This window comes from Corythoichthys intestinalis, chromosome 6 (assembly GCF_030265065.1).
Source record: "Corythoichthys intestinalis isolate RoL2023-P3 chromosome 6, ASM3026506v1, whole genome shotgun sequence".
In the NCBI taxonomy this organism is placed as follows: Eukaryota; Metazoa; Chordata; class Actinopteri; order Syngnathiformes; family Syngnathidae; genus Corythoichthys; species Corythoichthys intestinalis.
This window is the reverse complement of record NC_080400.1, coordinates 56645001-56670581: the sequence shown is the minus strand read 5'-3', so window position 1 is coordinate 56670581 and position 25581 is coordinate 56645001. Positions and strand designations below refer to the sequence as shown.

General features: G+C 41.3%; 1 protein-coding gene across 5 annotated transcripts in view; it reads right to left on the bottom strand.

Annotated features, from left to right (window-relative positions):
- fat3a (FAT atypical cadherin 3a) overlaps positions 1-25581 on the bottom strand; it is a 434014-nt gene that overhangs the window by 294797 nt on the left and 113636 nt on the right. For all 5 annotated transcript variants that reach the window (XM_057838805.1, XM_057838806.1, XM_057838808.1 and 2 more), the window contains exon 2: positions 18878-18931. The gene's annotated coding sequence lies outside the window, so the exon portion shown is untranslated. The remainder of the gene's footprint in view (positions 1-18877; positions 18932-25581) is intronic.

Here is a 25581-nt window from a genome sequence, read left to right as displayed (position 1 = left end):
CAAGGCCTTAAAAGAAAAGAACACGTCCCCCACAGCTAAACATGGCGGAGGTTCCTTGGGTTGCTCTGCTACCTCTGGCACTGGACTGCTTGACCGTGTGCATGGCATTATGAAGTCTGAAGACTACCAACAAATTTTGCAGCATAATGTAGGGCCCAGTGTGAGAAAGCTGAGTCTCCCTCAGAGGTCATGGGTCTTCCAGCAGGAAAATGACCCTAAAGATACTTCATAAAGCACTAGAAAATGGTTTGAGAGAAAGCACTGGAGACTTCTAAAGTGGCCAGCAATCAGTCCAGACCTGAAACCCATAGAACACCTATGGAGAGATATGAAAATGGCAGTTTGGAGAAGGCACTCTTCAAAGACCTGGAGCAGACCAAAAGAAGAATGGTCTAAAATTCCAGGAGAGCATTGTAAGAAACTCATTGATGGATACCGGAAGTGGTTGTTAGCAGTTATTTTGTCTAAAGGTTGTGCTACCAGGTATTTTGGAGTTTTGTGTAAAATGATAATGATTGTTGTTGGGTTTTTTTTTCATTCTCTTTTGTGTTTTTTTCATTGCAAGCAAAATAAATGAACATATTACTTCCAAATCATTTGTAATTGCAATCATTTTCTGGAAGAAATTGAGCATTATCTGACAGAATTTTGGCGGTGCCAATACTTTTGGCCAGCAATGTACGTCATATTGATAAAATAAAGTAAAAAATAAGATAGCATGAGGTACGTTGTGTTAAATACCATTATAGAGAATGACCATTTGAGCTTTACTCACGAGTGAGTTATCTTGCTGAGAGAAAAGGGCGCTGTAGAAAGAGTAGGGAAGTGCGATAGGGGGGATATTATGGCCGCTCAGGCCATTAGTGTCGCCACCCTCAACGCGATCCCGCCGTCCGAACTATGAAAAGGAAAAAAAAACTGGATCGGGACTCACAAAAGGAGTCGGCGCCGGGGGATCTCCCTGCCGAAAGGAACTGCAGGATGGCGGCGATGCTGCTGGGAGGACTAGTTGTTGTTTACGCAACAAAAAAAAACAAAAAACAAATGACTCGAGACAAAATGATGGACGAGCCGGCATCGTAAAGTCGAAATCACGTAAGTCGGTACGTCGTAACCCGGGGATTACCTGTACCCTGAAAATCTTAAACTAGCATGACTAATAGGAAATGTCTTTACAGTCTCTGCCTCCCCTCCAGGTTTTAGCTTCGTTTTATTGTAGATCTTAATTTGTTTGTGTTTTATTAAATCTTGCCCTAATTACGACGTGTTGCTCTCCCTTTTCTCTCGTTCATCTTAAAGACACAAACACTGCTGTTAATGAAAGAGGAATTATTACATCTCTATCTGTAATGAGAAGGTACAAGCATTAGCAAACAGTTCGTCTTTCACTTCTCATTTTGCTTTCATTTTCCCATCATGATATCCTCAACCGTATATACTTGTCTTCACTGACATGTCAGGTACGTATGTTTTTTTTACCCCATTTGATTGTTTTAGATTGGCACTTTTCCAACCAACACCAAGAGGTCAGTATTTTCGTTTAGAGACGCGAGCTGGAGGTTATTGAAATCATAAGAGTGTTGAATTGAAGGAGGGTCATATTTCCATCTGGAATTGTGAACTGAGTGACTGTGCTTAAGTTCTTTTACAGCAGGAGACTTCATCTGAGCACCCCTAACACTTAGGGAATGACATAAATACGATTAAAAAATGTTTGAATAATCCTTCCCAGTTGATATAAATTTATGTAGACTCAACTACAGATTTTGCTTTGCAAGAATGTTCTCATTGGTGGGTATTTTATGCACTATAAAGCGCACCTTTAATGAATGACCTATTTTAAAACTTTTTTCATATAAAAGTCGAATAGCATTATTAGACGCATAGAATAGACGCTGAGTAGGCTGGGGTTATATTATGCATCCATTAGATAAAGCTGCGCTCCGAGTTGCTGTGATGCCTGTTGCGGCTCAACATTGATTCATACATAAGGCGCACCGGATTATAAGGCAAACTGTTGGCTTTTGAGAAAATTTAGGACTTTTAGGTGAGCCTTTTAGAGTGGAAAATACGTTACATCAAAATGGTGATATATCGCAATGCTATGTTTCTCAAAAGGTTATCGATATGCTCCCGCCAAGAATGAATATACACGGAAAACACAGACAAGACTGAAAAAGCAGTTTCTGTAGGAAACATCCCCTTCTGCATGTTCACGTAGACAATGAAAAATATACGAGAGCAAAGCGCTTTTATTTATTGATTGATATTCAGTTTGAATTGAATTTATATATTTAGTATTGTATTCATTTTCTTATTTTTTATTCTTATTTCTTATTTTTGTATTTTTAGTCATTTTTATTTTGACTTTCACTTCATTTATTAATTTATTTTTTTAATTTTGGCAGCTCTGGTCCTCTATATAGTACATGTTAAATTGTTTTAAACTATTACTTTGAATTCATTGCTAAGGGAAGAGGGAAATCTGCTTTAAGAAGTATTAAATCAAAACCATGTTTATGTTCAGAGTAAGTAGCCAGACCCCATTATTTCCCTGCTGCGCCTATTCTGTCTCGCTTTACAGCAAAGCAAGGCAGGTAAGTGATTTTGCAGAGACACATTCTGTTGTCTACGCCTTCCTCGCCCAAAGCAATTGTTCTCTAAACCTCTGTCCACTGTGTATTCCATGTTTCTGCTTCCCAGAATTTTTTGGGGAGGGTAAACACTGGTGCTCTCATGTTTCACAGAGAAACAGGGTGTGACACCGCTCCATTCAGTGCTTCCGTTTGTCCTTGTAGCTGTGCTATTTGATTAACAATCGGGGTTTGTGCGTATGTGTGGAGGGGGGGCGCGCGCGCGCGTGCGTGTGTGTGTGTGCATGGGTCAGGTTCAGCTTGCACGCATGTGTGTCAGTCTCACAGTCATAAATTGCACTACCAAGGACAGAGGACAAATGTCCTATTACTATTAAATATAGTATTTTGGGGAGACCCTCAAAGACGTAATGTCACATGTACTTCCCTGACTCTGAATCTACCCTCTGAGTGCATGACACATCCCATTTGTCAATGATTTGCTCAAACAATAGTTTTTATAAAACGTTTTGAGGTTAGACATTATGACTTTTTTTTTTCAGTATGAGAGAATCCCAGATAATTGCCATTTACAGAATCCCGAAATCCACCCAACTAAATAATTAGATTTGGGAAGTCATGCTCATGTTCGATGTCTGCTTACATTATGAACATTGAGTCAGCTGCTCCTGCTGCTGCTGCTGCTGCTTAGCGGTTTCGTTCTAACCACTAAACCCTAAATGGCTTGATGTCTGGTTACATTAAATAATCATTTGGAGTAAAACACACAAATGGATGTTTATTATAAATGTCTCTTAGGCTTCAGTGTACTGTGAGCCATTAATTTACTAGTTAGATTATATAATAATAGAAGGAAAACATTTCTGTCCAATGGGGTTATAGGATGGATCTGTGTTTTTATGCTGCTATTACCCTCAAACAGGTCAAGAAGTGGACTTTTTACAGGCGACTAATAGGACTTTGAGGCTCACAATTCTAGCAGGTGTTCAAATACTTATTTGCAGCAGTATAATACGTATGATTTTTTTTTTGATTTTTTTTTTTTATAATACACTGAATTTCAAGATTTTTTTTAGACTATGACTCTCACAGTGGATATGCACATACAATGAAAGTTTCAGATCCCCCCATGATTTCAAAGTGGGTGAACTTGAAAAATCGCAAACTGTTCAAATACGTACTTTCCTCACTGTATATCACTGTAACTGTTTTGCAATTAATCAGTGTTTCTCAACTGGTAGATTTTGACCTAAAAGTGATTTATGTTGCCTAGGTGGGTTACCTAGCTTACCTCTGTCATTCCTTCTTTGTGATTTATCCTCACTGCAATGCAATACAGATTTCTTTGCAGTGATCATTTAGCCACTCAATTAATTAGCTTCATATTCGTGATAAATGTAGCCCTGACCCAATCTGTTTGATCTTATTAAAGAACCGTCCCCAGCAAAAAGTGTACATGCAGGTTACGCCATTAGAGTACTAGTATATCGTCCCGACCAATGATGAGACCAAACCTAAGCCCTTGATTACGACTTCACAACACATCAGAATGATTTTTATACTTGGGATCTCAGACTCAGAATTCCTGATATACAGTGCTGTCCAAAAGTATTGGCACCCCTGCAATGCTCTCAGATAATGGGCAATTTCTCACAGAAAATGATTGCAACTACAAAGGCTTTAGTAGTAATACCTTCATTTATTTTTCTTTCATTTTCTTTTTCTTGCAATAAAAAGACACAAAAGAGAATGGGAAAAAATATTAATTACTTATCATTTTTCACAAAACTCCAAAAATGGGTCGGACAAAAGTATTGGCACCGTTTGATAAATCATGTGATGCTTCTCTAATTTGTGTAATTAACTCCACCTGTGGCACATGACAGGTGGTCGCAATAACTAAATCCCTCGTGCAGCCAGTTAAAATGGATTAAAGTTGACTCAACCTCTGTCCTGTTTCTTGTGTGCACCACATTGAGCATGGAGAAAGGAAAGAAGACCAAAGAAATGTTTGAGGACTTGAGAAGCAAAGTTGTGAGGAAACGTGGGCAAACTCAAGGCTACAAGTCCATCTCCAAAGACCTGACTGTTCCTGTGTCTACCGTGTCATCAATAAGTGTAAAGCCCATGGCAATGTGGCTAACTTCCCTAGATGTGGATGGAAAAGAAAAATTAATGAGAGATTTCAACGAAAGATTGTGTGGATGGTGGATAAAGAACCTCGACTAACATCGAAGCAAGTTCGAGCTGTCCTGCAGTCCGAGGGTACAACAGTGTCAACCCATACTATCCGTCGGCGTCTGAATGAAAAGGGACTCTATGGTAGGATACCCAGAAAGACCCCACTTCTGACCCGGAGACATAAAAAACCAGGCTGGAGTTTGCCAAAACTTACCTGAGAAAGCCAAAAACGTTTTGGAGGAATGTTCTCTGGTCAGAAAAGTAGAGCTTTTTGGGAAAAGGTATCAACATAGTTTATAGGGAAAAAAACGAGGCCTTCAAAGAAAAGAACACAGTCCCCACAGTCAAACATGGCGGAGGTTCCCTGATATTTTGAGGTTGCTTTGCTACCTCTGGCACTGGACTGCTTGACCGTGTGCATGGCATTATGAAGTATGAAGACTACCAACAAATTTTGCATCATAATGTAGGGACCAGTGTGAGAAATCTGGGTCTCCCTCAGAGGTTATGCAGGGTCCCCCGAGGATTGATAAATCTAAATTCAAGACTTTTAAGACCTTTTTTAATGCCATTTCAACTTGAAAACTAATACTTTTCTCGCACCCATTATTTAGATCATATTGAATCATATTAAATAAATAAAGCACTGAACATAAAATTTAACCTCAATTACTAAGTGTGTTTGACAAAAGAATGCACATATATTGAAGATACAATTAAAACACATTTAAAGTAACATTATAATGTCTGTCAGAATGTTTTAAACACACACACGCACACAATAGTTATGGACAAAAACAGGAGGAGGACAGGACTCAGACCAGCCATCTTCTGTAACTGGCTAGCCGCTAGTGCACCTGCCAAGACCCCAGTGAACATGGCTAACTCTTGAGTTAAAACGGCGAAATACACATTCATTCGAAAGGCAAACTGAAATGTTTAAGTAGGTCCACTGCCTTCACATGACCCATAAACTGCAACCTAAAGTATCTGGATGTAACTTGAGTCCCTATCACATACTCCAAAACAACGGGAATATCGCGGGACTTAACCGTGCAGCAGTTGTGTGTGAAAACAATTTCCCGTGTCGTCTGACATTGGAAGCAGTGTGCGTGAAAGCAGGTGTTAAATTCCCGGGTCACAGCAGATGGCTGATGACTTAAATATAGCGGCGGCCGATGTAACTTCCTCCCTCTTCGCAGTAAGAGGTAAAGCGGTAAACAAACATCGCAATTATAAACATAGCAAGCTGGAAAAAGCTAAATTAAACTGAAAACATGACCAAAATTAAAATGTCAATTATTACGTCAGGCTGGGCCAGGGTTCTTTCTCGCTAACTTTTTGAAATAACTATATATTAACGATGTATGAATGATAAACTAAGGAATACTTGTTATAAAATAAATAATTCGGATAAAATAAAGAAAGCGCTGTATGGTCATTGCAGAGCCAGAGCGTGCCTATACGTCCTATTTAATCTTCCCCTCTGCGAATCGGCAAAACCGCATCTGTTTATTGATATTTAACAAACTTTTCCAGCGTTATTTCGTTGTGTGAATACATTTATAATGATCATAAAAATATGTAGTCTATTTAAACATTAAGAAAATGTGCGGGGGTTTTTTTTCTGACAACTGAGAATTCGTTACAAAAGACAGGCTTTTATGCAGACATCGTCACAAATGTTATCACACAAAACGCGGGTCAGGCTTTAATACCCGCGGACCAGTTCGGGTTGGGCTGGAATTTTAGGCCCGATTTTACCTCTATCTTAAAGTCTTGATGAGCTTAAATTGGCTGCAGTTACGAAGTCGGGAATGCTCCAATGGGAAAGAAGGGGAGGGGGCAGGGAAGTCTATAAGCTAAGTGATTGGGAGGGGTAGAGTGTACACAAATCAGCTCTGTGATCTAGAACCCAGTAATCGTGTGAATCCCTTGTGAGTGTGAGCCCGTTGGCAACCGACCCTACGCCGCCCCACCTCCAGTCCCGGCACCGGGTCCCCCCACCCGAGCGTGCCTCATTCAGCCGCACGGGAGCCCCACCAAACACGCGACAGCCACACAGACGAGCGGAGACACCGCGAAGGCGCCAACACAGGGCCAAAATATGACCATTTAAATAGGCGCATTGTGTAGTTTATGCTATGTAGACTTAAACTATTTTTTATTTATTTTTTTTCACCTGTGAAATTTATATTGGGGAACTGCAGATCAATATTGGGACATGTGGGACACACTTCTCACTTCGGCACTGTAAATATCTTTCACCCTGGCACTTACATGCTCATACATTTCTCCGGGGAGAGTTGGGATGGGGCTTTACAGTCCCGGCCCGGCTCCCCCCTGTTTTTAATGCACCACACACCAAGGTTGTGGGATGGTTGGGACCTGTTGGGGACGGGGGGGGACACTCACGTTTGCCTCCTCACGACAGGCCCCGCCATCCCTGCACCTTTTTTAAACGCACCACACACATCATACTCCACAGGAAAGCTCCGGCAAAGGGTGGTGGGACAGGCGGCTGGGCAGAAACTCGATGCTGCGGTCCTACTGCCCCAAGCCAAGCTCTCCTATTTTAATGCATACATTGCACTACCCTCCCCTCACAATCCCAACACGGTGCTGGGTGATGGCTGCCAGCCAGGAACCTGGCAGCCACAGTAATAGGGTGGTAGGTGGGTCCCACACTTTTTCCTTATGGCGTGGCTCCTGGGGTGTGGCCTCCCCTCTGCCTGTGCTGCCGGCCGCGGGAGTGGGGTGGGGGGGTCGGGGCTCCTATCTTGCATCGCCCCGTGGCAGTTCCTCGGCGTTCTCCTGCCTCCGCCCTCCCCTCTCTTCTCTGACTGAACATCTGCCCTGCGCTTCGTCGCAGGTCGCTGGCTGGGCGCCAGTGTATCAGCGGGGTGTTGCCTGCACCGGCGGGGGACCCTGCCCTGCCTTGGGCTTGGTGGGCGGCTGGGGGTCCCGTGGCGTGCCGTGCCGGTTGGGGGGCTGCGGCTGTGGCTCGTGGCCCGGGTGGGCGGGCGACAGTGATGGTAGACGTGGGTTTGGTGGTGCGTCCCCTCCTGCCATCCCTGAAGGCCAGTTGATGGGTGCGCGGGTGGCCCGGGGGACCACCCTGGATCCGGGGAGGGGGCTGCGGGAGGAGGGATGGGCTGCGCTTGACCCCCCACCCCCCGCCCGCCCTCCCTCCCCGGGCTGGCTGGGTGGGGGCCGTGGACCTGGGTTGGCGCTCGCGCGCCCGGTGGGGCTCACGTGCTGCTGGATGTGGTAGGGCATGCTCGGGTTGGGGGTCCTGGTGCCGGGATTGGCGATGGGGCGGCGTAGGGTTGGTCACCAACGGGCTTACATTCATAAGAGATTCACACGATTACTGGGTTCTAGATCACAGAACTGATTTGTATACGCTCTACCCCTTTCAATCACTTAGCTTATAGACACCCCAACCCCACCCCCCTCTTTCACTGGCCAATAGGCCCCCACAAGGTGTAAACTGGAAATACATCTCGCTGACGATGGCACCAGCATATTAGTAATTAGTCTAGATGTTCAATGTATTTCTTGTTGTTGTTTGTGTATGTGTTTCTTTTCTTTCCTCTCTTGTGTTTCTTTTCTTCTGTCCCCCCATAATCCCTTCCTGTTCGCTGCTTTGTCATAATAAAAAGGTATTTTGAATGATCACAATGGGAGTATGTCAGACTCTCAATGTGAAACATTAAAACTGTTCAGACTATCCGGGCATTTAGTTTTCCATTCTCTGTGTCAAACAGCTGAACAGGACAGGTTATAAAAAAAAAGAAAAAATATTGGGACATGTGCCCCAGTGAAATATCCCTGCCAACGCCCATGTTCAGCTGGCTCGCAACAAAAAAAAAAAAACAGAAAAATAACTAACACTGTGTGATTGCCCAATAACACACCAGATAATTGGATGTGGCCAGGTTGAAATTTAAATAAATGTATATCAATAATAAAACATTTCCTATGCTATGCAAATGTCTGTGATATTTTTCCCCACATTCAGCAATATAATAATGTAAATAATCATATTTTTGGTCTATATGATCATGCTAGAAAGAAATATTAAACTTCATCTTTAATGAGCACACACAAACACACTATGATAATGCCAAATGAGCAACCACGTAACGTTTGCTCTGAAAGAATATACTTAAACACCAAGGACAAGTGTTGCTATCTTCCGAATACTGCAGTAAGATGAGTGGTTCTTTCAAGCACTTACAAAAAGACGGATATAAATATGCACATTCACAAAATGAGAAAGCAGCTTTGACCTTGAAGCCGCCTGAGGAAATGATATCTGCGCTAATGGTCATCTGGCAGCAGGATAAGACGCATTACAAACTCACTCAGGCAATTTTCTGATACATATGTGTAGTGAGAGGGAATCTGGCACGTGCTCACCCATATTAATTCACCTAATATTCCAGGAAATACTATATGTGTGCATTTGCCCGCTTCCTATGCTTCCCTTCTTCTGAAAGCATTCATTTTTCATGTGTGAGTATACTGCTGTGATGCAAGGAGATACCCATTACAACAGTTCAGAAAGGATGTATTGCAGAAAGGCAGAAATAATTGCATAAGTCTTACTGAACACCCAATTTACTTTGGTGAAAGCCATGGGCATTGCATGAGTAGGTCAGTCTGTGAAAGGTTGCATGCATCTCTGCAAAAATGCTTCAGCACTCAAGCAGTTGTGTGTGTTCCCCTGCCCTACCACACATGAGAGGAAACTAAATCCCATCAACTGTCCTTTTTTTCAGTGCGTGTGTGCTTATAGCTTAAGGAGCAGGGGCGACGCATGTTTGTCTGCCCTGGAATAACTTGGCATGGGCTATGCATGATAACATTTACCATGCCCCTCTGTGGATTAACCGCGCTGGTCTCTCATACAAAAATGGATCTGGTTAGCTGATGTATAGAACAATTGAAAAGATTTTTTAACAAGACACGGTGCACCAGGAGAGCCATCTTGCGCGGACGGCACCTTCGCCGCTGGTCACGTGAGAGATTCATGGGATCACTGGAAACCAGAGTGTCTTACTGTCCTGTCCGTGAAAGAAATCGAAGATATTTGGCTGTTTGGTGTGATGGTTGTGGGGTTCCTTCTGCTTGGCTTAGGAGGTGCCCTGCTCTACCGGAAAGTTTCCAAGAGGGCAGCTTTCGAGGAAATATACAAATTGACCAGGGATCAAACGGTGCGATTCAAGGCATTGGAAGATCACGTCGAGGCTCGGACCGAGAACTGGCTCCGTGGACTTACGGTTCGGTCCGAGGAGGGAAAGAGGAAAGTGGATACTATCTTGCGCCAGGTGACGGAACTGTCAGGGAAGGTGACTGAACTATCGAGGCAGATCGCGACTATTGGCAATGACTTAAGGGACCTGAGATCTCACCTACTCCATGAGGAGCGCGAATTTGACTGAAGACCAACAGCATTTGGACATATTAAATTACATATTCGACATAATTTGATTATAATTTCCTTTCCTTTCCCGAACATCCCTTATCTTTCCCCACCCCTCCCTTCTCCTGGGGAGAGCCGTGCAGATGTTCCTATCTTTTTCCCTTGATCTCCTCCTAAGGCCGGTCGCAGGGCTCTGCAACTCTTATTTTGTCTACATACACGCACAAATACTGATACACTTGTGCATACACACACTCACACACAATTACCCCCCCTTCCCCCCAGTCTGCCACCACTTTTTCCTCACTACCATTGATCCCGACCCCAGCCATGACTGGTAGTTCTCCTATTTTTTTTCGTACAAAAAATCCCGGCACATGACATGTGCGTCGTGTCATACCCGTGCTATGTTGTATGATATATGTGTGTCTACTTGTAACTTGCTCTGTAATTTCTGAAGAAGAGAGAGAAGTGGCGGGGCGGAAGAAAGTCTGCAGCGGCCCGATGCTCACTCATCGAAGGGAATTTCGTTGCATCTGTTGTCATCTTCTGAGAGCTGGTGTCAGTGACAAAAAAATCTGAATCTGTATCACCCATTCAACACACAAACTATATAATTTTTTGACAATAACATTGGATATTGGATATGTATGAGACAATAAAACGCGCACTAAAATTTGTTATCGCGAAAAGCCTAACCAATAGTTTGAGCATGTGGGGCAAAGATCCATTCAATGCTTATGTGTGTGAGGGTGTTGTGGGTTCTCCTCCAGTTTAAGCCCCTGCCGTGTAATGCAATCCCTGTCATGTACCTCCAAATGTCCCCAGAGTTTTAGACAAGAAAACTGGGAGAAAGGGGTGGTGAAATGTGAGAAAGGTAAAGAGAGGAAGACATGAAAAAAAAAAGAACATAGATTTATACTGAAATCTAATCCCATCCTTGGGAATACAGTGTTCATATCCTATGGGGTGTGTAGTTCTGGAGAATGATTACAAACTGTTGCCCTGACTCTGTTCCAAAATATTCAAAGTGGGGTCTATGTCCTTTATTGTTGCTCTATTTTGATTAGACATGAAAGATGAAGTGATCAATATCTTCAAGGCTATCCGATGGTGTGATCTCTTGGCGTTGCCACAGCAACATGTCAAAGTATAACCTTTTCCCGACTGAAAGGGTGCTTTTATCAAACAAACATTTCAACCGTTTTCATCAGTTTTTTCTAATGGTGGGTATAGCTACAGCCAAAAGTATAACTTTGTTGGTAAAGCCTCCCGTCCCCATCGTAAATAAAAGTAATCCATCTGCCACAAAGGCTTTGCCGCAGGAGTTACATGTAAAGGCGGAAACACACCATAGTAGGTTTGTGGGACCCGCCAGACTTTTTGAAGAAACTCTAGTGAAGCCGACGCCAATAGCCCACCACACGGCTTAGTGTCAACGCCGGTTTGGCATACTGTGTCCTGGACCACCATAGCGCTCATTCAAATGCTTGCTAATTAGACAAATCGGAGCAGGCTGTAAAGCACCATTTGGTTAGTTTGCCAACTACCATTTGAAAAACGTAATCGTCACGTATTCAGAAACAAAAGTACGCATCCTATATTCAGCTCACAAGGGACTCGTTTCGTCCTATATTATCATAAAAGTCGAAAATAGTGTTTTATTTGTAGATCGAATGAATACTGGTATGGTGCTTTTCAAGAATATGTAGGAGAGCGCATTCACCCGCCACTCCTGCTTTCTGCCCATGAGTTGACAGAACAATGATCATTCCTGAGTGTTTCTTCGAACGATGCAGAATATCTCTTTAATTTCTCAAGAGAAATAAATAAATTTGAAAATAAATTAAAATACCTGAGTTTAGCCTCAAACGATAGAAAAAAATAAATAAATGAGGATCTAAGTATAACAAAAGAACAACTGGCTAACTTGCATAACAAAAGTCCGCTAGGTTAAATGCCATAAAATGCTAACTTTAAAAAAAATAAATAAAAATTACAAAGCAAAAATTGCTAAATATAATTCTAAAATAAATAACAAATGCATGACACAAACATATTAGCTCAAACCATCGTCAATCTTATGTCGGTCTTAACAGGGAGCAGCTGGATTCAGCCATGTTAGACGGGTTATGGCTATTCACTGTTGCCACTAGAGGTCAGTATATCCACCCAAATCAATAAAACCAAATGCAACACATTCAAAACAAACCATTAAAGTTTCACTCTAATAAACGAATCCTCGAAGCAGCAAAATTTGATTCAAAGCTTTTTTTCTAAACGAATTACTCGATTTAATCGATTAATCGTTGCAGCTCTAGCATGTATGTGTGCGCGTGTGTGTGTTGGGGAATTCTCTCCCTGGCTGCTGAGCCTGTTTACAAAGAGGCAAAGCCACGAAGACCAAGATGCATGAAGCTTCATGTTAAGTTTAACAACTAGTAAAATACGAAATGTTTAATAAATGAGTAGGCGGTTTGACGATTAAATGACTAGTCGCACACATCCCTATTGTTTACACCAATCTCGAAATACCGATACTGTTCCATTCCAAAAGACAGCATTAGTCAGAGCTGTTTAGCAGCGACCAGCCTTGTTTAACATGGAAGAGGTTAGCAGATTTAGATAACTGCTGGTCAGAGCAACAATCTAATGGTGTCAAAATTAGCCAACAACTAATTCTGGGCCCAGAAAGAATGTGATAAACCCAGCAGTATTTTCAAAATCAAATGGATTACCGTATTTTTCGGATTACAAGTCGCACCTGAGTATGAATCGCACCAGCCATAAAATGCCCAACGAAGAGAAAAAAAAAACATATATACGTCACACCGGAGTATAAGTTGCGTTCTGGGGGACATTTACTTGATAAAATCCAACACATAGAACAGATCTATCATCTTGAAAGGCAATTTAATATATAAATAGAATAGAGAACAACATTCTGAATAAGTGTACAGTGCACGAACAACGAAATGCGAATATACTGTCCTCACCAGGACGCTATGGCTCGGTCCTGGCTATACAGCTAAACTCTCAAATGACAATGCTTGACATCCGTATAATTTGCGGAATCAATTTTGTCCTTGATACCAAACGCATCACTGTAAATAAATGATAAATAGGTGCTGTTACAGCAATAGCACAAATGGTTAGCATGCGTTCACTAGCATTAGCACATCGTTCAAACAACCACACAACTGGCTCTAAGTGTCTGATTGCAGGTGGAAAACACACAACAACAACAGAAAAGATGATACACACAGGCGTTGTCTCTGTAGAGATATTTTACAAGCATAAACAATGAACATAGGTTGCCAGCCGTTTTTCTCCCTCGCCCACTCACTCAAGCGACGTAGCTGTCGGTCTTCTTCTGGCGTGTGAGCGGTCTTCTTCACGTGCAACAAGTGCAAGTGCGCCGTCACGTGGGCGTGAAAGCACCACAAACTAAAACATGCATTTCAATATAAAAAAGTCAATAATACAATTGAACACACATTGCCAAAGGAAGAACGCGAACGTGGCCATAGCTATTAAGTTATTCAGATAACTATAGCATAAAGAACATGCTAACAAGTTTATCAAACCATCATTGTCACTCCAAAACACCAAAATAACATGTGAAATGATATCATAATGTGTTAATAATTTCACACATAAGTCGCTCCTGAGTACAAGTCGCACCCCCAGCCAAACTATGAAAAAAACTGCGACTTATAGTCCGAAAAATACGGTAACTCCCGGTCTTTGATACAAATTTTTAATCTGTGATTATGTCACTGCACACATCAACTGTGGAATGTGTGTGTTAAATTAGGTGTTCAAACAATGGGATATTTTTGTCTCAGTGGATGATAAGCTAACACCTGTTTAATTTGTGTACACAGCACTTATGCAGGGTTATAGGAAATGAGGGCAACAGGTCAAAAGTTTGACTCATATCTAATTAGGAATGTATTTGGCTGGCTGACATTACAAAATGGCAACTAATTCATTTAATCACAAGACACTCTTTGATTGGTTGTGAGATCTGTTTTTGAACTGTTGACTTCTAGACTGCAATTAATGTTGACTCTAATCAGTGACAGCTGTTAAACAACTCCAAACTTACTTGGGGGGAAAAAAAACAGCCAATACGGGAAGCAATGGCAGAAGTCAAACAAACCATTGACCAAATAAATGAGCTGATAAATAATGAACAAACCACCCAAAATTCACAGACCACACACATTTCTTTTCACCAGAATAGGTTGTAGAAGGTCAAATCATCAGTCCATTCAGTTTCAATAATACTTATCCTCTTCAAATTTGCCGGATGCTGGAGCCTGACTTTCGCCAAAAATTCAATTTTTACTTGACCATAAGTGGTCACCAATCAATCAGTGCACATATGCTGTATATATGCTGCAGATGGGCAGTCACCCATACTAACATTCACTCTTTTAAAATTCTCTGAAGAAATAAAAAACTGCAGTAGGCCGATTATGGTTATGGCAGTGGTAAAAAGTTAAACACAATGAACATGCAATAGCGCTGTGCAACATCACATATCACAATATGGGCCATTTTAAATCACGATATCGATATGCCAAAATATAATACATTTTATGTTATTTTAAAATTGAAATTAATCGGACCTGCAACAAATGTTAAATGCATCAAGTAGTTCTGCAACCTAAAACAATCCAATGTAAAAAGTAAAGATGCACCGATACCGATACTAGTATCGGCAGGGGGCGCCGATCCGGCCCGAAATGGTGGTATCGGTATCGGCGAGTACCAACAAAGACGGCGCCGATACCACTTACCCGTCCAATATTATAACATTTGACCGCAGCCTTTTTTTTTTTCCTCCTGGCGCTCACTACACTCTGTCTCTGTGTTGTGTGATGACACGTGAACACCAAGCAGCTATCACTATTGGCCTGCTCCAGACCAATGAGAACGGGCCAATAGCCACTCCTGACCAATGACAAGGCCGCTTGGCAGCGCCGACATGGCGGCGGTCGGAAATATTTCAAAATAGAAATCCCGTCATTTAAAATCAATGGCGGCATGCAAGATTTGCGGCCTGAAAGTTTCGAGATGTGGAGTTTAATCGGCCAGTTTCAATACCTCGAACCTGATAAAACATTTGAAGACGAAACGTAAACGAACACAACGAGTTTGAGCCAGCAAGAGCAGGACTGCTCTCCAGAGGAAGGGTGCAGGACCAGAGCAACAATCTGGTCAGTTTACTACGTCTACTTTACTTTTATTGTCTTTTACTGAAAGAAATGCCGCAGTAATTTGGGACCTGTTTCCAAAGTAGGGTTGCCACCTTTCAGAAATAGAAATAAGGGACTCCCCTCCCTCCCCAAAAAAGGAGGCTGATAGAGAGACGGGATGCTGTGGTCAATTATTATTACTTATAATTGTTAGCGTCCGCAAATGCGGAAAAAAGGTTGGACCTCGAAGCGGACAACAAGCGGGGGATACGTACAAGGGTTTAATTATTGCAAAAAAAAAAAATAACACGCGATCGCGGGATAGTAGAAATAACAAAAGGAGTCCGTGACAGCAGGTCAACGGAGCTCAATACTACAAACTCGAAGGTTGACTAAGACGATAGGCAGCGAGCCAAAAAGCCAAAACAAAAACACTCAAATACCTGCACAGGGTAGAGGTTACAAACGAGTGCAGCACACTAACAGAAAAAAACCCAATGCAGGGGCGTAACAAGCAAATGTAGCGAGACTATAGTGCGAGATGTTAAATGGCGATCAGCAAAGCAAATATCTCGGCAGCCTTCTCTGAGCTCACCCGTGCTTAAATGCTGCGTTGATGAGCCTGCATTGGATTCAGGTGCGACATCAGGAACGCCCCCACTAACAGCCCAGCAACAAAACACAATCTAACCAGCAGCAGAATATGACCATAATTTCATGAAAGTTGCACTGTTTGGCCTTTGAGAGGTTCAAAAAAGTGTACTCAGTTCATTCAGAATTTATTATTATTAACTTATTTTTACTTTCTTACTGTTGGGCTAGTATTATACTTTGTACTAGTCTTTTTCCAATTTTGCAAAGGTAAGCAACAGCCTGACAAAGCCTTGATTGCAATGATTCCCCATCCAATTATGTAGCTCTTTGGGGGGGGGGGGGGGGGGGGGGATTATATATATAAACGGGGTGGTATCGGTATGGTATCGGTATCGGCTGATACTGCACAGCCAGGTATCGGTATCGGGGCCAAAAAATGGTATCGGTGCAACACTAGTAAAAAGAAGCAGTACAGTCACATACATATTTTTTCTCAATTGTTAAGACATCTAATTCAGTGGTACCTCGACATACGACCGCTTCGACACACAATCTTTTTGACATCGCAGACGGACACACGGCGGATTTTCTTGTGAGAGAAATCAACACAGGTTTCAAAAAGGTTGGTACAGGTGCAAGGAAAAAGGTGACGCTTACCATTGAAATTAAGATGCAAATGATACAAAAATATGAGCTTGGGGTGCGCATTCATGAACTGGCTCAAAAATAGAGCCGTAGAATGTCTACGATCTCCAAGGTCCTCCTCTGACCGCCGTTCGCCAGTCTTTATAAGTTAAGATGACAATTATTATTGTGGTAACATCGCCAAAGAAATCGCCAGCTTCATCGGGTTTTTATCATTTATTTCAAAACTTATCCAACACAACATGCCTACTGTCCGCCGCAGTTGACTGTGTTCTCAACAAAACATTAAAAGTCAAACTAAACTCTCAACCGCACCGCTTCGTCTCTCTGTCACGTCAGCGACGCAGTGCATTCAGATACAGCACGCAAAACACGTCAGCCACATTAGAACCTGATTCGTTACAGTATTTCAGGAATTATTATTATTATTCTGTTTTTTATTAATAATGCATTTGATTTGCTATGTGTAATTGGCATTTTTGACAGTACCAGCAGTATTTATTTAGGATTTAGAGTAGGTTTTTGGGCTATAGAACGAATTAACGGAATCAAAGGTATTCTTATGGGAAAAGTCTCCTGGATATATGACCATTTCGAATTACAAACAAGGTCCTGGAACCAATTACTTTCGTATGTAGAGGTACGACTGTGTCTACTATTACAGGTTGCCCTGAGGTAACAAACGAATTCCATTCCAACGCTGGCGACATATCCCGAATTTCTGCGTCAGTCGGAATTAACTTTTTAATTTCACCTAAATACCCCCTAAATCTCAAAATTACTATCCAAAAACATGTATTATACGTCAATGTACTGTCCTTGCCAAGACATTGGAGCTAGTCCTAGATAGACAGTGAGCTAAGCTCCGAAATGATGTCAGACGTCCGCGTGGTTTGCTGACTTTATTCAGCTGCTCATGAAATCAACACTTGCAGAATGAAACTTAAATAAAAATGATCAGAAATCAAATCAGTTTCCTCTTCAATAACAGCAATTCAAATTTGTGTTTATAACTACTTGCTGATACAGGAATAACAATCCACGCAAATGATTAGCAAGTATCAGTTAGCGTCCGCACATCATCAAAAACAATCACATAAACTCACCCCAAGTATTTAACCACAATTGAAAATGCACAATAAACCATACAAAAGGTGTTCTATATGGGTGTTGCCTCTTTGGATGCTTCACCAGCAACAAATGTGCGTACAGGCTTGCAGCTTTACAGCTTCCCCTCTCGCTCACACTCGGCTGCGCGACTTCTTCGTGGGGGCAAATGTGGTCTTCCTCATGCGTGCGCGTGTGGTCTTCTTCGTGTGTACAAACAATCTTACTCCTGTGCGGAAGTACTACCTGCTCTACGCTTCCTGTGACTGGAGACAAAATGGCAGACGAGACTGAGGCGTCGTAAAGTCGAAAATAACATACATTGGGTACGTCGTAACCCGGGGACTACTTGCACTTGTTACTACCGGTTTTAATAATAATACCTTGTATTTATATAGCACTTTCTTGTTGGACACTCAGAGCGCTTTTACATTGCATTATTCTGTCACTCCGCACACTCGATGGTCGAAGCCACTACTGTGGCCACAGCTGCCCTGGGGCAGTCTGACAAAAGCGAGGCAGCCAATCCGCGGTCGCCCTTCCGACCACTCGTTCTTACACTAATTTCACACTGGCAAGTAGGGTGGAGTATCTTGCCCGAGGATACAACGACAATGGGCACAGGAATAGAACCCCCGATCCTTCAAACAGTGGGTTACCTGCTGAACCGCCTGCGCCACCGTCACCCAATTTAACACTGCTGTATATTAAGTTAGCATATTATCATTAGCAATAAATCAATGAATAATGATTTTGGAGCAAATTAATTGGTGTGTTCTTTGTGGGTTATACTGTATGTGAGGCTATTTTCAGTTGTCTTGCATGCATTACTGACATATGGTTGGCTGGGGGGGGGTGAATCAAATTTACTAACTATTGAGTGGCGATAAGGACATCTTAAGGCCAACTGATGGTACTACTATGGCATATGGAAGCCCAAAATATAGCAGGTCAATGCAAATGGGGGTCCATCTGCTAGTCAGAATGTGCATAGCATGAAGAGCTCAATTTTGACAATGATGATGTAAAATGTCGAAGGGGAGTTTTAACTCGTTTTGGTGAAACATAGAATATCATCGTCTCATACAGCAATAGCAAGCAATAAACATGTTATTTACCTTGTTCATCTTAAGCACTGGTGTAGATTCAAAATACATCGGTTTTCCTAGCATCTGGAAAAAAAGATATGAATAGTTAAATAGAATACAAGTTATTTGTGATTAGGTGTAAATAAATGTCATTTAATGAACTAGATGGCTACTCTGGATTAGGTTAAAACAATGAATGTGTGCTGTTAATAACATAACATACAACAGAACACATTGATTCCCAAATTAATTTTTGTCTGTTTTCGTGAAGCTGAAAAAAGTTGTTACGAAATCTTTTCAGTATGTTAGTGACTGTTTCGAAATACCAACAACATTTGGAATTTTTTTTTTTTCTTATCTCTTTTGTGGGAAATGTTATTTACTTTTGAATATAAATATCTAAAATCCAAACCACAATTATTTAAGACCCTGAAGCTGTGCAAAACAAAATGACCTTGCAGTCTCCATGAAAGAGCATATCTAAGAGTTAGAGTGGCATTGGGTCAATGTATTTTGTGCCCTGGCATGCACACGCACACAAACAGCAACACATACAAACACACACAAAACATTAAGCGAGCATTATTAGGTAAATTAAACACATGGCTTTGCTTTAGGAGATTTGCGAAGGCTTGACTGAGCGTTTTTCAACAATTTATGCCAGAGAGTCATTTACAATCGTGTGTCCTTGGGTTACGTCTGTCTCAAATGCCAGATGAACCAAAAGCAGCAGGGTTCCAAGTTGACCGATTACCCAGGGCTAATAAAAAAGGCAAGTTTACAAAACATAGAATATGCTCAATCGGGCAAGTGTATTTGAAACAAGTATAATAGTACTGTACTGTTAAGTCGAAAAAGAACAATGCCAGACTGCAGTTACTTTTCTTATATTCATTTGGTCACAGAACACTGCTTCTGCCAAAAAACAACAAACTCTAACTGCAAGGTCGAAGGCACACAACTCACTGTCACACATCCCTCCTTGCATTCCGTGCACAGAACGATGAATTTTGCAATTGGAAACAGCAGTACTAAACAAAACAGACAAAGACCTACAACTGCTAAGAACACATACAACCCGATTTGTTCCAGAAAGAAATATAGGGTTCGCTCCACCGTTGTGAATTGAAACATAGCCACCATGGCTTATTTTCGGCTCCATTATAAAAAAACAAAAGCAATGTCAACAGGAGGAATACATCTTGAATACTGAAGGCAACCATGTTAAAATATATATACAGTGGGGAGAACAAGTATTTGATACACTGCCAATGGGTTTTCCCATTGACAGTGTATCAAATACTTGTTCTCCCCACTGTATGGTGGAAAACACAGACAAGACTGAAAAAGCAGATTCATGGCGCATGAAGCCTCCGAACTATTTCTAATCTGTCCGTTTTACCCTGGAAACCCCCGTTTACAGACGTCTCGCAACCGCTTTTGTTTCAACCCAGCCATAAAAAGAAGGTTAGCAATTATATTTAGTATTCAAAATGTCAGTCATTTTTAGCTTAGAACCATTAATTGTTGTCTAATATTGAAAAAAAAAAAAAAAAAAAAGACTTTAAAAATTATTGGCTCGCATATTTTAAACTTTTAAACAAAGTACGTCACAATGAAAAAAATGGTGTCTGTAAATAAGTCACGGATATCTACCACACAACTGTTGCTTAATTGTATTTTTTTTTTTGTTACTGTTGCATTTTCCCCGATATGTTAGATGATAAATAATCGATCAAAACATAGAAAAATTGAATTTTAAAGGGTAAATATATGAAAAAGAACAGCTCGACCACTCCTTGATGTCTGCGATTTCTGCATCGCGACCCTTGTTATATGACCATGTTTCACCCATAAAATCCCCCCAACTTCCGGCTGTGGCCATTCACAGCTGTGTCTTGACACTCAGTGATATATGCTACATGGAGTTTTTGGATTGAAAAGAGGTAAGTACGCGATAGTATCTCGTTAAAATCATGGCGTCTTTAATTATGCTCTCGTGTGCTCTCACCTCCAGTTAGGGTTTTGGTGTTTGGTTTTCAAAATGTCCTCCAGTTCAAAATGTTTCTTCCCGCAGAAATTTGAGATTTTAAGTTTCCAATGATGTATCACGCGTGCACAACTTCAAAATTTGGCCAAATTGGGGGTCTCAGAGCGGAACTTCAAGTCACCTGAGTGCTTTCCGCTATATTTTTTATAAAAAATCAAGTGTTCGGATTAGATCGCATAACGTTACATACCCACCAGGTATGCTAAGTTCACTGTGAGCAGGGAAAATTTATCGTCAAAATACTAAATAATGGCATAAGTACGCTTGGAGAACTTTAAAGAGAGGAGTACAATAATCGTTGTGGCATTCGAATAGAGCAGTCTGTGCTTGGACCTAGCATGTCGTGATTACAAATTTTAGTAGGCATCGTGTAGCTGACTTGATAGAGTGAGCCTTTTTAGCTTCACTTTGTTTACTTGTTGCGGGGGACACTAGGCACAAGTTGATGGAATAAATGATTAGAAACCTGAAGAAGCTGGCGATTTCTTTGGTGATGTTACCACAATAATAATTGCCACCTTAAATTATAAAGACTGATGAACGGAGGAGTCTCGTCATCGAGCGTCTACGGCTGTATTGTTAAGCGAGCTGTATCACGGATGCTCACACCACACCCATATTTCTCTATCTATCTTTATGTCAATGGTAACGGTGAGCATCACCTTTTTTTCATTTTTTTCACTACCTGCACTAACATTGTTGGAACCCATGTTGATTTTCCTCACAAGAAAATCTGCCATGCGTCCGTCTTGTGGGAAAACAAAGAAACTGCGGTGCTGTCATAGATCGTTGTATTTAGAGCATGACGTCAGATGTAGAAACAAATGGCAAGTCAAATTTTACGTTAGACGTGTCCTAGTGATATCAGGTCATTTGGGGACATTTGGGGGGGTGTCCTGGTGATATCAGGTAATTTGGGGACATTTGGGGGGGGGCGTCCTCGTCATATCAGGTCATTTGGGGCTATTTGGGGCGCGTGTCCTGGTCATAACAGGTCATTTGAATACATTTGGGGCGTGTGTCCTGGTCATATCAGGTCATTTGGGGACATTTGGAGGGCGTTAATAATACATGTCAAGTCAAATTTTACATCGGATGTCGAAAAGATCGTGTGTCCAAGTATATCGTATGTCGAGGTATCACTGTAATAATGACTAGAAACTGCAATTTCTGGAGATATTACTCTAGGGCTTTGCTGTGTGGAGGTACAGGTCTTAGCCCCACCTAGATTGGTTAGGGGACAATATCATGTTACTTCCTGTTGATTTGGGGACATTTTGGGGACACGTCCTGGTCATATCAGGTCATTTGGGGTAAATGTCCTGGTCATATCAGGTCATTTAGGGGGCGTGTCCTAGTCATATCAGGTCATTTTGGGACATTTTGGGGCATGTCCTGGTGATATCAGGTCATTTGGGGACATTTGGGGGGCGTGTCCCGGTCATATCAGCTAATTTGGGGTATTTGGGGCGCGTGTCCTGGTCATATGAGGTCATTTGAATACATTTGGGGGGTGTGTCCTGGTCATATCAGGTCATTTGGGGACATTTGGTGGGCGTTAGTAATACATGTCAAGTCAAATTTTACGTCGGATGTCGAAAAGATCGTGTGTCCAAGTGATCGTATGTCGAGGTACCACTGTAATAATAACTAGAAACTGCAATTTCTGGAGAAATTACTCTAAGGCTTTGCTGTGTGGGGATACAGATCTTAGCCCCACCCAGGTTGGTTTGGGGACAATATCATGTTACTTCCTGTTGATTTGGGGATATTTTGGGGACACGTCCTGGTCATATCAGGTCATTTGGGGGAAATCTCCTGGTCATATCAGGTCATTTAGGGGGCATGTCCTGGTGATATCAGGTCATTTGGGGACATTTGGGAGGGTGTCCTGGTGATATCAGGTAATTTGGGGACATTTGGGGGGGGGGGGTCCTGGTCATATCAGATCATTTGAATACATTTGGGGCGCGTGTCCTGGTCATATCAGGTCATTTGGGGCTCTTTGGACGAATGAAGCCTCATTTCTGTCGATTTTTTTTCTCTTACCTGAGTTCAATTTTTTTTTTTTGTATTTCTTTGGCTTAATGTGGTTATGTAATGTAAGATTGTAGTACAGTATAATAATAACAACTCATATTGATAACTTAATAGAAATAAAAAGAAATCAAAAATTGTAAGCAGTTACTCACAATGTTACTTGAGTATTCTCTTCACTAAATACTTTTTAACTTCTACTTGAGTACATTTTTTGGATGACTATTTTTACTTCAGTAATATGTTTTTGAATTAACACTGCTCTTATTGGGTTTTGGGCTACAATTTTTTGCTACTCTCTCAACTTGTAATTACACCGAATGAAATACTGAAAAAGAAATATATATTTATCAGAAATAAAATGTTAATAACACATCGTTCAACGTTGTAGTTAATTATAAAAAGAACAGGCTGTATGTAAAATGACAGAGGAAAGGCAATTTAGTTAGTCTCCTCAGCAAGTACAACAAAGCAAGTGAGAACTTGAGCCGTCTGGTCGGTCTAAAAAAACATTCAAAATTCATCTCTATACATATGGTTCGTGACTTTGCAACAATAGGCAAATGTGGTTCCCAAGGTGACAACTGTTTAGAACCACAGATGTACTGTAAATCATTCAACTCAGTCTAAAAATGTACTTTTACACAAAAAAGCATGTAAAAGTCTTAATATGGGTTACCTACTGAAAACCAAATTCACTGTTGGCACACTCACCATTCCCTTACTTTTTCTGCTCCCTCTCCTTATGTCCTTTCTGATATCTTTTTTCCTCACTAGGTGACCTCTCGGTTAATGAGACGTGATGACTTTGCTACGTTATGTAATGCCAGGTAGCTTATATAGTCTATCATTTCTTTGTGTTCCTATTACCTATGTTTTTACTCTTCCTGTCAGCTTACCTCAATATCTTATTATAAAATAACCATGAGATGTGTACACCAGCACAATAAAATTTCCAAGACATTTGTGTCCAAGGAGCTAAATGAGGATAAGATATATTTTTTTTTAAAATGAATAAATTTAAAAATTGGTTGCTATCTAATGATATGAAAAACAAATGTTACCTTCTACTTTTACAGTACTGTTAAATGTACACATACAGTGGTATGAAAAAGAATCTGAACCTTCTGTAATTTCTCACATTTCTGCATAAAATCACCATCAAATGTGATCTAATCTTTGTCAAAATCACACAGATGTAAAAACAGTGTCTGCTTTAACTATAACCACCCAAACATTTATAGGTTTTCATATTTTAACGAGGATAGCATGCAAACAATGACAGAAGGGGGAAAAAAAGGTAACCCTCTGCCTAAGAAGACTTAAAGAACAATTTAAACCAATTTTTTTACCAAACAATTTAAGTCAGGTGTGTGCTCAATCACTAATGAGTGGTTTAAAGCTGCCCTGCCAACGGTAAAACACACACCTGGTAAGAATTGTCTTGATGAGAAACATTGTCTGATGTGCATCATGGCTTGGTAAAAAGAGCTGTCTGAAGACCTGCAATCAAGGATTGTTGATTTGTATAAAGCTGTGAAAGGATACAAAACCATCTCTAAAAGTCTGGATGTTCATAAATCGCCAATCAGAGAAATTGTCTACAAATGAAGAGAGTGTTGCACTGTTGCTTCTCTCCCAAGAAGTGGCCGTCCACCAAAGATGACGCCAAGAGTTTAGCGCAGAATACTCTGAGAGGTTTGCTAAAGACTTACAGAAATCACTGGCACAGTCCAATATCTCTGCACACATGAGTAAAACTATGGTGTTCATGGGAGAACTCCACCGAGGAAGCCAATGCTGTCTAAAAAAAACATTGCTGCTCGTTTAATGTTTGCAAAAAGGCACTTGCACACTCCAGAGAAGTTTTTGCAAAATATTTTGTGGACTAATGAAACCAAAGTTGTATTGTTTGGGAGTAACACAAAGTCATGTGTGGAGGAAAAGTGGAACAGCTCCCCAACATCAACACCTCATCCCCACTATGAAGCATGGTGGAGAGAGCATCATGATTTGGAGCTGTTTTGCTACCTCAGAGCCTGGACAACTTGCAGTCATTAACAGTTGAAGCTAAAAAGAGGACGGATGCTGTAACAAGACAATTATTCAAAACACAGAAGTAAATCAACTTCAGAATGGTTTCAGAAGAACAAAATTCATGTTCTGGAGTGGCCAAGTCAAATTCCAGACTTGAACCCAATTAAGATAGTGTGACATGACATAACAACACCAATTCTTGCCAGATATCCCAGGAATCTGACTGAACAGCAGTTTTGTAGAGAAGAATGGGAGAAGAATTAGTCTTGATCGATGTGCCGGACTGATCTGAAGCTACAGGAAGTGTCTGGTTGAAGTTGTTGCTAAAAGGGGGGTTGGGCACAAAATATTAAATGTTATGGTTCACTTACTTATTTCTCCCCTTCTGTCAGTGTTTGCATACTATCCTCATTAAATATGAAAACTCATAAATGTTTGGGTTTAACCCTTGAGAGTCGAAGGACGCGCCGGCGCGTCCTCAGCGCACGTCGTCTTTGAAGCGCCCTCACGTTTTAATAACGTCACCCACATGCCGTTGGTTGGTCTCGTTTTAAAGTGCGGAAGTTGCGGTTTACTCTCGTTATTATTTGAAGTCAATCGACCAACTAAA